Raw genomic sequence first — 13374 nt, forward strand, 5'->3', positions numbered from 1 at the left:
TTGATAAATCTAAAATCTGACTGTTCTAGGTTGCCATCTATTACTTCTGAGTTTTCTTAGAAATAACAGTTTTCTCAGAAATAACAGTCAGCACCTGCTTTTCATTGTGTCATTCTCCATTTAGAGTCAATCAAAATTAGATTACAACCCATTTTTAAATTTCCCTGGTTCTTCTTTGCTCTGTGTCTGCCAGCTCCTGGATCAGAATTCAGCTGTGTATGTCCTGCATACATTCCTCTTGATTAAGAGGCTCTATTGGTTGGTTGTGACAAGGTTTGACACAGTCGGTTGATCCCACAGAGTTCATTTAAACTATCTTGCCATTTTCACATTTCATTATTTAGAAAAAAATGGAATATGGGCAAGATTACAGTATAGTATACATCATTTTTTCTAACCTTCGAAATGATGACATGACAAATGGCAGTCAAAAATGTGTTTTAAATCCAAGTAGAGTGACACTGACATTAGCATAAATGTTAATTTACAGTTTAAGCAGTTCTAAGAACTAAATCATTCCTTTTCTTAGGGACTTTAAGACTGATTTCAAAATTAGAGAGTCTCTGTACAACATTGTCTCTTTAGTTAACAATGTTGTGCACTTAAAAATTTGTTAAGATGGTGAGGTTTATGTTAATTGTTCTTACCACAATTAAAAAACAAAAACTTTTTAATCTCAGTCACTGTTATTAGATTTATAGTATTATTATATTTCTATAGACTCTTCCAAGATAAAAATAGTAATGATTTTAAAAAAAGAATTGATGGAAGTGTTTTTTTGTTTGTTTGTTAGTTTGTTTTCCATTTCAAAATGATTCAAGTAGAGAAACTTCTAAAATATCACTCCTGGCGCATGTACACACACACACACACACACACACACACACACACACACAAGTGCACGCGCACGGAAAAAAAGCCACATCAAACAGTTAACCCTTGTTATTTTAGGAAAGATTATGGCTTTTAAAATTTGGCCTATTTCAAAAACGATGAGTTCACGTCCTTTGTAGGGACATGGATGAACCTGGAAACCATCATTCTCAGCAAACTGACACAAGAGCAAAAAATCAAACACCGTATATTCTCACTCATAGGTGGGTGTTGAACAATGAGAACACATGGACACAGGGAGGGGAGCACTACACACTGGGGTCCGTTGGGGGGAAATGGGGGAGGGGCGAGGGGTGGGGAGGTGGGAAGAGATAGCATGGGGAGAAATGACAGATACAGGTGAGGGGACGGAAGGCAGCAAACCACACTGCCAAGTGTGTACCTATGCAACAATCTTGCATGTTCATCACATGTACCCCAAAACCTAAAATGCAATAAAAAAAATTGGCCTATTTAAACCAGAAATACTACTTTTTGAAATGTAAAATATGTAACAATATAATTTTAATCACAAAACAAAATAAACTCTCTCTTTAAAGAAGTCAGTAGGCCCTTAGTTTTTATTGAGCACATTAGTGACACTATAAATTATTTGCCTTAAACAAGGAAATGTACTTGTTCTACTGTATTTATTTCTTGAGTGATTTTGTAGTGGAGCGTTGACTTCTTTTTCAAGTTCATATCCTACCACCCATCCTTTTTGGGAAGAATTCCCCTGATTTAAGTAATGAGAAAATTCTACCTCCTACTACAGAACTGGAAGCATCTGGATATCTCCTCTATATGACTCCCTTGGCTGCCAGGTTATGACACTTGACCCGTGAAGTGCTTCAGCTTCAACTTTGAATCTTGAAGTAGTGATGCAAAGATGCAGGTCCAATCAACTCTAGCATAGCAGTATTGAGAGAGTCTTGCAGAGGTGCAGAGAATGGTATCCTTAGCATGACCTTGGTTGTGTTCACTGATGCCTAACCTTTCAATGCATGCTTACTTTCTCAGACAGAATCTTCAGCTTTCCTATGAATTTTTTAACTGATTATTATTCATTCAGAAAAGAATTTCTGCTTAACTTCTCCAGAGTTGGTGTTGCTGCTTACTACAAAAACTCTGGTGATGAAACTGGTCTTTGAGAATAGACTGTAGGCAGTAGATACTTGAGAAATGAGGATTCTTTCCTAAAAAGTACGGAAGGAAAATAAATATCTCCTGTAATTATCAACAGTTGGAAATCTAGCTACTAAGGTAGGCAAGGCATGAAGAATTCAAGACTGTAAGACAGGTGGCTATTTATAGTCATACCAGAAAGCTTAGAAAGAGAATGAAACCCACGCTGTCCTAGCCCCTAGTCCCAAATGGCTAAATATACCAGGGATATTGAAGTGTTTAAGAATAATAAGATATAGGCCAGGCACGGTGGCTCATGCCTGTAATCCCAGCAGTTTGATAGGCCAAAAAGGGCGGATCACCTGAGGTCGGGAGTTCAAGATCAGCCTGACCAATGTGGAGAAACCCCATCTCTACTAAAAATACAAAATCGGCCAGGCGTAGTGGCACATGCCTTTAATTTCAGCTACTCGGGAGACTGAGACAGGAGAATTGCTTGAACCCGGGAGGCGGAGGTTGTGGTCTGCCAAGATCGGATCCAGCTAGGCAACAAGAGCAAAACTCTGTCTCAAAAAAAAAAAAAAAAAAAAAAAAAAAGGCCGGGTGCAGTTGGGCAGATGACGAGGTGAGGAGATCGAGACCATCCTGGTCAACATGGTGAAATCCCGTCTTTACTAAAATACCAAAAATTAGCCGGGCATGGTGGCACATGCCCGTAGTCCCAACTACTTGGGAGGCTGAGGCAGGGGAATCGCTTGAACCTGGGAGGCGGAGGTTGCAGTGAGCCAAGATCAGATCATGCCACTGCACTCCAGCCTGGTGACAGAGTGAGACTCCGTTAAAAAAGAAAGAAAGAAAAAATAATAAGATGCAAAGTCTATCATTAATAATTTTATATTGCTTGTATGTTGACATTAAAATATTTTGGATATATTTCATTAAATAAAATATAAAAGGTAATTTTTTATTTTTACTTTTTTAATTGCAGCTACTAGAAAATTTAAAATTGTGTGCAAGGCACATATTTGCAGCTCACATTGTTTCTATTAACAGCACTTTCCTAAACCATCGACGTGAGGTCCAGTCTGAAACTCTGGTACTTTATATTACTATACTTAAAAAATAAAAAATAAAGCTTAAAATATATATATTTCTCTTACAGCATTGATGCTGAACTAGCCAAACACCAAAAATTTGATTGCCAAATTATAATGTCATTGAAATCATGGTCTTGCTAATTCTCTTACATGAAATATATAGCATTAACTGAGAGAGTGAGGACACAAAAAAGATAGGTAAATGAGAGAGATTTTGGAAGATTTGAAATATCCTCATTCCTTAATCCCACTAAACTTCTATTGCTAGACAAAGAAACGCCTTCCCATTTGCTTAAAATACTGCAACTTCCTTACATGAGTGTTATCTGAAAAAATCAAGCCAGTATCTTTTATATCCAATGATGGCACATCCTTCATTGTTTCTATACTTCCAGCTGAAGTCATATCAACATGTTTTCTAAATTAAAGGCTCACAGACTCAAAGAATTTCAGAACTTTGGTTCTTATCTCTGCAAATGTGTGGAAATATTGATGAAAATAAATTCTAAAGGTATTTAACAAAGGAGGGAGTAATATTATTTAAAATTGGGCTGAAGGTATCAATATAAACATACCTCCTAGGGATTCATTATTTGGTGTGTTACCTCAAACACGGGGTCTGATTACTTGCTCCCCTAAGGTGACATTACCAGTTACCCACATTACTGTGCCTTGGGAAAGGCTGTTAATAGATTCACAATGTGAGCTGCAAATATATGCCTTGCATGTAATTTTAAATTTTCTAGCAGCCACAAAGTAAACAAATTAAATTATATTTTATATTTTATTTGATAAAATGTGTCCAAAATATCATAATTTCAACATATAAACAATGTAAAATTCTTAATGACAAATTTTACATCCTATTGTAGGATGTAATAGGAAAAAGGGATTTTCTCAGAACTTTGAAAGAATCAGTACACTGAGCCAACGTTAATTCCCATTTCCCACACTGCCATTGCAATCTGCTAGTAAGAATGAGAGTTTAGTGCAGTTAGAAGGTTGGTGGAGCTTTGGTCCAAGTCTGCCACTTGGTCAAGTCAATTGATAGGGATTTTCTTTCACAAATTCCTAAAAGGGTTCTGTTACTTTTATTTCTGCTAAAAGAAACCACAGTCCATAACTATTGCTTGTAATGGAGGGCATTCACTGGCTGATGTAAACTTACAAAACTTAGTAATGTCTTCCATTTATTGGAAAGCGTACTGTTGTTGATAATATGTAGAGCTTTAATTTCAGGTTTTTAAACTAATAACTGTATGATGTTGAGCACCTACCTTCTTCACCTATAAAAGTAAAATATTTGACTATTATTTAAATTGTCAAATATTTTAATAATATTTAAATTTATTTAATAATAAAAACTTGCTTCCAAGCTTAAAGTTTTTGATCCTTTACACCATAACTGAATCTATATGTAGCTAATGTCTCCATATTAAATTTGTTTCAACCCAATGGTTTAATACCTCCCATACCACTCTCCGATTCCTCCTCCACTCTACTTCTGTGTCAACAGAAGTCGAATTATTAATAAAGTCTTCTCTAAACCTGAGGGTATTTTTATATTTTTCTGCTCATACTTGTATCCACCAAAGTTCTAAAACATAAAGCTTCATTTACTGGTTTTCCTCCTTCAAAAAGTGTTCCCTCCTTGTCTTTTTTTTTTTTTTTTTTTCTTGTGGCTTACAGCCTTTTATTGTTAGTTTACAATTACAACAAAGCCAGCTTCTCTAATCTACAATATAACATAATCTCTAGGCAAAGGAGAAAGACAAATATAAAATGAATAGTTTTACAAATATATAACAACAAATGTGGTAAGTGCCACAAAATGTAAAAAGTGTTATGAGAACGCATGAAGCACCTGGCAGATAAGGGCCTCTGAAAGAAGGATTTTCAAAAGTGTACTAACGATGGAATCTGGATCACACTAAGACTGGTAGCTAACAGATACAGGGCGGCTTTCCAGCTGATGTGTTTAAAGCAGATCAAACTGAAGCACTGAGTAATGTGCGGTATGTCAATCTGCTGACATAAGAAGCTTTATTAATCCTCTTTTCCTCTTAAGAGTTCTGGAGCCTGAAACCTCAAAGGGCTTAGGTCCAGGTTTTCACTCCTCACCAGCCCCAATTAGGTGTTCTTATCTCTTGGGAAAGATAGTAATGAAAGGCAAATAAATGCCCTCAGGTTACTTCAAACATCAAGATATCTGCAAAACTCTGCCTTACATGTATGCAGCCTCTCCTTTTCCTGGTTAGTTCCATCTTATGTTAAACGAAGAGAATAAAAGTTTCAAACTGCAGGAAATAAACCAGAGTTTTTCTGAAGAAGCACAGAGTCCTATAAAAATCTGCTAGTCACAGAGCAGAAAGTAGATTTTCTTGTAGGCTACTGGCTTCATTTCCTTTGTCACTTTAGTTTAATTTAGGTCCTGGGCATGAGCTTGTCTTCACAAAGGTATTTATAGATAGAAGAAAAGAGAGAGAAGTTTAAATTTGAATTTTGTCAAGTGCCTTCTGAGATCAGGGCTTTTTCCAAGGAACATAAATGCATTATCTTTAGACTGGCAGCTTCCTAAACACAGTCACCTGGTGAGTGACAGGCCTGCAACAAAGAGGTGAGGTTATAATTTTTTTTTTTTTTTTTTTGAGACAGAGTTTTGCTCTTGTTACCCAGGCTGGAGTGCAATGGCGTGATCTCAGCTCACCGCAACCTCAGCCTCCTGGGTTCAGGCAATTCTCCTGCCTCAGCCTCCTGAGTAGCTGGGATTACAGGCACACGCCACCATGCCCAGCTAATTTTTTGTATTTTTAGTAGAGACGGGGTTTCACCGTGTTGACCAGGATGGTCTCGATCTCCTGACCTTGTGATCCACCCACCTCAGCCTCCCAAAGTGCTGGGATTACAGGCTTGAGCCACCGCGCCAGGTGAGGTTATAATTTTATATTGCCTTCTGCATGGACAAATCATCTACTCACCTAAGCCTCAACTTTCCAGTCTGTAAAGTGTAAGTAATAATACAATTATGGTGAAGAATGGATGAAATACATATGTGAAGTGTTTAGTACAGTATCTGATGAATATCTGCTCAATAAATGTTAGTTATTAACGTAGCCATCATCATTATTTTTTAACAGACAGCCAAAACCAGAACAGTGGTTGCAATAAGAGTGCACAAAAAGAGACAAAAAGCATATTCATGTCACACAATAAGCCTAGGAAAACATTTTAATATATGTAAGACCTATGTTCATCTGCATTATCTATTTTAATCACTTTTATTGATTGTGTAACTTTGAATTGACCCTTTAAAATTGTATTACAAAGCAGCACATTACAGTATTTAAGAGTAAGGTCTGTAGAGTGAGGATGCCTGGATGTGGATGCAGTTTCTAGCATCAAGCTATGCTATTTCAGACAAGTTCCCTCTCTAAATCTTTGGTTTTACATCCTTAAAATAGGAGTAATAATCATGCCACCTTCACTGGTTTGTTGTGAGGATCAAATAAAATAATGCACATAAAGTTCTCAGAACAAAGCCTAGCACAAGCTAGCACTCAAGAAATGCTATTTCAAAATACAGTGTGCCACTTAATGACAAGGACACATCTTGAGAAAAGCATCATTAGGCATTGACTGTGCAAAAATCATAGAGTGTAGTAGTTTGGCCTATTACTATATGCTAATATAGCCTATGGCTCCAAGGCTGCAAACCTATACAGCATTTGACTGTACTGAATACTGTGGACAATTGTAACACAATGATAAATATTTGTACATCTAAACATAGAAAGGTAATAGGCTGTATCACAACCTTAGGATGGCTACAACGTGGTAAGCAATAGGAAGTTTTCATTCCATTATAATCTTAGGGAACCACATTATATGTGCACTGTGTCATAGGTTCTACATCTTCCTCAATAATCAATCATGTTCTCTCATTACTCATCCTGTAAAGCCTGTTTAAGGATTTCGCTCAGTGTGGTAAGAGCCAACCTATTACTTCTTTGAAAAAGTGCAGGCTAAATCAAATTGTGTTGCCAAATGTCCAATTTTCAGGATTCGTTTCAGCAATGTCATGGTATTAGTCAGGGTTTGATTAGAAAAAAAATATTTAACTCTCTGATATTAGAAACAAGAATAAATTTAATACAGGGAACTCAGTGATTTAAAAATGCATAGGAAGGGCTAGAGGAGCAGCAATCATATAAAGAGCATTTGCTATTACTCCATCATAAAGATCACTCAGTTTCATCACTAGCCATGAGAGGATTAGGAAGTTACAGGAATCACAGGAAGCCCTCCACCATGCATCTCATAGCACCTGATGAATAATTTCCAGGGGATCTGGAGGAGCTGCAAAACATCACATGTGCTGAAGCCTCAGACGTCTCCCCACTGAATGAAGAATAATGCTTTCTGCTTTTCGTTGACTTTTCAGATTTTGTAACCTCTGTTTGGTGGACTTAACCAAGAAACCTGCTTGCAAGGGATACTGGGAAATGTGTTTTCTAGGTTTCTAGTCACTGTGATTTGAGGACAGCCAGTTATAGAAATAAGTGTGCATGCTGGCTGCTCTTAAAGAAATAATATGCAGCAGTTATGCCTCTGGCTATTTGGTTTCCATATAAAGCTTTCTACCTATATTTAAACTCATAAACACCAAAAAAATAGCAACGGTCTCAAGTCTAACATATTGGAATCATTTCTTATTCAGAAGAAATTTACTCTCTCTCAACACAAAGAAAAGATCACAAATTCTATATTATTTTACCCAAAGTAGCAATGTTACATATCCTTCCAGTTTAGTTGCAATCCTTTTTGATAAACTTTAGCCTAAACACTAAATTATCAGGTTATCCACTACCAAAATATTTGATATAAAAATTACGTAAATTAATATACACAAATAAATTTTTAGCAAAGCAAGCAAGAAAGCATGCCTGAGTACTATGGTGATTCCTGCCTTTAGGTATAAAGCAATAATTGATATTAATAACTTCCCTTTCTGGTAACTATTCTATGTCTTCAGCGGGCACCTAAGGTGCTGTGGTTCTTTGCTTGGTGGGATGCCCTAAACTTTAGTGATCCTTCCTGCATTCAGTCATTTGAGTTGTCCCTTAATTTCTCCCACTGTAGATGAAAGCAGTAAGAGGTTTCCATAATCTACCCCATTGTGTAGCAGTGACATTCTTTTCCCTTAATAATCAGAATCATTTACCCCAAATTGTTCAGTACACCCCTGATTTGCCTGTTAGTTCATTTATGTGACATAGTACTCTGGCAATCTCAACTTCTGGTTTCATAGAAATCAGTTGTATTCCATGGTAGAAGAATTACTCCCTTAGGAACTGGAGCCCAAAGTTGTTGGGACAGGAAGTGGGATATTAAGAGTAAGAAGATCCACTCTTATTTCTTCCATTGGCTCCAGACCCAGGTGTTCTCACTGTACCTCAAGGTATTGGGGTACCTTTTAAAATCAGCTGAGATCACACCCCTACACTGTTACTTTATCCTTTCACTAATCTCACAGCAAATGAGTTCCTTGGGCAGAAACAATATTTGGAATCCTTTGACAGTGATATGGTTTGACTCTGTGTCCCCACCCAAATCTCATGTTATAATTCCCAATGTCCAGAAAGGGACCTAGTGGGAGGTGATAAGATCATGGGTGCAGATTTATCCCTTCCTGTTCTCATGATAGTGAGTTCTCACAAGACCTGTTTGTTTAAAAATGTGTAGCATGGGTGGGCACAGTGGCTCATGCCTATAATCCCACCAGTTTGTGAGGCCAAGGCGGGCAGGTTGCTTGAGCCCAGGAGTTTGAGACCAGACTGGGCAACATAGCAAAAGCCCATTTCTACAAAAATTAGCTGGGTGTAGTAGCACCTGTCTGTAGTCCCAGCTACTGGGGAAGCTGAGGTGGAAGCATTGCTTGAGCTCAATAGATGGAGGTTGCAATGAACTGATATCACACCCCTACACTCCAGAGTGACAGAGCAAGACCCCGTCTCAACAAAAAAAAAAGTGTATAGCACTTTCCCCTTTGCTCTCTCTCTCCTGCTCCACCATGGTAAGACATGCTTGCTTCTCCTTCACCTTCTGCCATAATTGCAAGTTTCCTGAGACCTCCCAGCCATGCTTCCTGTACAGCCTGCAGAACTATGAGTCACATAAACCTCTTTTTTTCATGAATTACCCAGTGTCAGGTAGTTCTTTGTAACAGTGTGAGAACAGATTAATACAGACTGTAAGTAAAGCATTCAGTGAATCCAAAGATAATATTTCTGACAGAATATTATGGGACTGGGAAGGAAAATCCTTACCCACAGTGTTTATTTCAGTGATTTCAAATTGGTACCCTAAGTATGACATAAAAATCCAATGTAATCAGTTTGCCACCAGAAGACTGGCTGGTCCTGGGGAATGTACCATGTTGAAGACTCAGCTTTCATCTCAGCTCTTGGCAAACTCATTTCTTAGCAACTTTCCAAGCCAGGTTAACCTTGGAGAGGGTTATACTCATATGGTTTAACTCTTGCATAATTTCCATTTGATCTGCATTGAACAATTGGTTCTTGGATTTAATGAGCAAACACTGGGGTGATTGTTGAAAAAAGATTGATATTTATCAGGCATGGTGGCTCATGCCCATAATCCAGTACTTTGGGAGGCTGAGATGGGAGGACTGCTTGAAGACAGGAGTTCAAGACCAGCCTGGGCAACATGGCAAGATTTAAAAAAAAAGGGGGTCAGGCATGGTGACTCTTGTCTCTATAATCCTAGCTATTCAGGATGCTGAGGTAGGAGGATTGCTTGAGCCCAGGAGTTTGAGGCTACACTGAGCTACAATCATGCCACTGCACTTCAGCCTGGGCAGCAGAGTGAGACCCCGTCTCTAAAAACAAAAAACATTAAGACAGACTGACTTCCAACATCCACAGAGCAGGTCACCTTGTCTATGTGATTATCGAGAGACTTCTCTGCAGTATATGCCCTACTGGCAAGGCAGTGTGTATATGAGATACAAATATCTCTGCACTAAGAAATGACCCAAGAGGTGTTTTGCTGATTTCCTATTTACCTCTTCCTCTGACTTCCTTGTCACTAATCCTCAAGTCAGTTTCCTTTCATGTTTATGACTATTCAGGAAATCTACTGAGACCATTCATTAATGGGTACGTATTCATATATCTAGTCATTTCCTCTACCATTGAAGTGTACTGCTCAAGTTTCTGCCCCTACTGTCTTCTAGGAGTCCAATGAGTGGAATTGTTATGTTACAGTTGTGTAGTTCTTACTTGTTGCAAATCTATTTTTAATGTGTAAACCAGTCTTAAATTTTTTGCTTTCTACTAAAGTTGGTTATAGAAAACTTCCCATGAGATCACAGGTACAGGCTGTAGGAATGGTGGAAATGCATGTTGCCTGCAGACTGTAAAGGGGACTTTTTCTCAATGGCAGGGGTGTGTAAAGTATAGCAACTTAATTTTTACCTTGTAGAGAATGAGTTAATGTGGCATAGGCCACTGGTAACTTAGAAACTTCACCGTGGTGGCAGGTACCCAAATTTTCATGGGGAGGACTTCCCACCATCTGGCACATCATGTGTCACACCAACGCATCTGAGATATTTATTGATTCTTGCCACCAGATCCTAAAAAGTTATCATCAGTTTAGTGAACCCAAAATCCTATGGGTTGGGGAGATGATACAGTTTCCTGTAGAGAGGAAGAAAATTAAAATAACCTTGGTAGATGAAAGAAAACTGCTACTAGTAATCTCTTCTAATTGGCTTAACATCAAAGACAGGTTATAGATTTTTCATGTGTGTGAATTGGTGTTTTAAGAAAGATTTAACATTCGGTGAGAAAGAAAAATATTTTTATATCTAAAAAGCAGATTTATGAAACAAAGCAGATGAATAGAATATATAATAGGAGTATTATGCTAAAAGACACATAAAATGACAACAGGTAGCAGGATGAGATCATAGGATAGAGGAAATAAGGTGAGTTCATAGAAATAAAAATGAATTTTAGAGAAATATCATGAAAATGATGCATAAGTATAGCTAAAATAAAAAGAAGTGATGATTATATAGAATATTATGACAATCTATTCACAAGTTGCTCTATTATCACAAATTTTCTTTTTAAATTAGCAAGTATAAAAGGTAAAATATCCACTGTACTTAAAGTATTTATTACTGGTATGATAGAAAAATAACATTTTGCTACAGTACTGATGTCAAGAAAGTAATAGATCTTATTTGAAATCTAAATGTTGCCAATATTCATCTTTATCTGGATACTTAAAACTCAAATATGCCAATTCTTTATTTTTATGTTTTCTTAGTTGTATTGTTCTGAAAAAAACTTGAAATATTTCTGTTGAATAATTCAATATTATTCACTCCTAGTAATGTTTGTCATCTTCATGCACTGTTATAAATTAGAAAGATATCACTGGTTCTAAAACTATCTTTCTTCACTTAGATAAAACGTGATAAATACAAAACATATTTCCTTCCAAATTTCTTCTAATTTAACATTATTTACTAATTTCTTTAGCATCTTAAAATTTGCACTTTATTATCTTTATTGTATGGTATTACTTTATGCCTCATCTTTATTTTATTATAATGTACATGTAACAGATTTTAAAATTTTAGAATCCATTCTGAGGTCCTTGGTGAGACCTTTCAAAAAAATAGAATACATTTCCAGATTTTTAGTTTTACTAAGGCTAATTGTTAGCCATTACACATTCTTAAAATAACAATGCTAAAACTGAAAGAGAAGTATAATTAAAAATATGTATTAGCAGGGTGTGGTGACTCATGCCTGTAATTCCAACACTTTGGGAGGCCAAGGTGGATGGATCAGTTGAGCCTAGGAGTTTTGAGACTAGCCTGGGCAACATGGCAAAACCCCGTCTCTACAAATAATACAAAAATTAACTGAGCATGATGGTGAATGCCTGTGGTCCCAGCTAGTCAGGAGACTGAAGTGGGAGAATCAATGGAGATTGAGGCTGTAGAAAAACAAACTAATAAACAACAACAACAACAACCAGAAAAATGTATGTACTAGGCATTCACATTGTATTGGCACTATGTTGGTTACAGTGCAAAGCAACAATGATCATGGCCGTAGGGTAATTTATCATTTAAATCATAAACCACTCTAAATCCCTTCTCATTTCATATACCTTTAAATTTAAAATAATTGATCTCATATATTATTTTATAGTTTGTTTTTTATTTTGTATTTATAGTTTGTTTTTATTTCATAGCTTATAATAATTCTAAATAGTTGTTAACATAAAAGGTTAAATTGCTAGCATTCTCGGGGTTTTCTTTTTTTCAGATTTCAGCTCTGTTTTTTTTTTAAATTATAGCTTTTTATGAGATACAATTCACATACCATAAAATTGAGCCATTTAAAGTGTACAATTCAGTAGTTTTTAGTATATTTACCACTATCTAATTTTAGAACAGCCATTACCACCAAGTTTTAGAATATATTTATCACACCCAAAAGAAACTCCATAGTATTCACTACCCATTTCCCCTAACTCGGTCCCTAAAATGATTGCCTATTTTCTTTTCTATCATTTTACCTGTTCTGGACATGTCCCACAAATAGAATCATTCACCATATGGCCTTTTTGTCTAGTTTCATTTATTACAATGATGTTCAATATTCATTTGTATTGTAACATGTATCACTACTTGTTTTTATGGACAAATAATATTGCATAGATATATGATACTTTGCTTATCAGTTCATCAACTGATATTTGGTTTGTTTACACAACTTGACTGTTATGAATAATACTGCCATAAACACTCGCATGCAAGTTTTTGCATGGACATATGTTTTCAATTGTCTTGAGTGTATACTTAAGAGTGAAATTGCTACATCATATGGTAACTCTATAGTTAACATTTTGGGAAAATGCCAAATTTTTCCAAAATGCTTGGACCATTTTATTGTTTTTTTTTATTTTAATTTTTTTTCTTTTGAGAAGGAATTTTGCTCTTGTCACCCAGGCTGGAGATCAATGGTGCGATCTCAGCTTACCACAACCTCTGCCTCCTGGCTTCAGGCAATTCTCCTGCCCTAGCCTCCTGAGTAGCTGGAATTACAGGAACTGGCCACCACACCTGGCTAATTTTGTATTTTTAGTAGAGACAGGGTTTCACCACCTTGTCCAGGCTGGCGTGGAACTCCTGATCTCAAATGATTGCACCTCCCTAGCCTCCCAAAATGAT

This window comes from Saimiri boliviensis, chromosome 7 (genome assembly GCF_048565385.1).
Source record: "Saimiri boliviensis isolate mSaiBol1 chromosome 7, mSaiBol1.pri, whole genome shotgun sequence".
NCBI lineage: Eukaryota > Metazoa > Chordata > Mammalia > Primates > Cebidae > Saimiri > Saimiri boliviensis.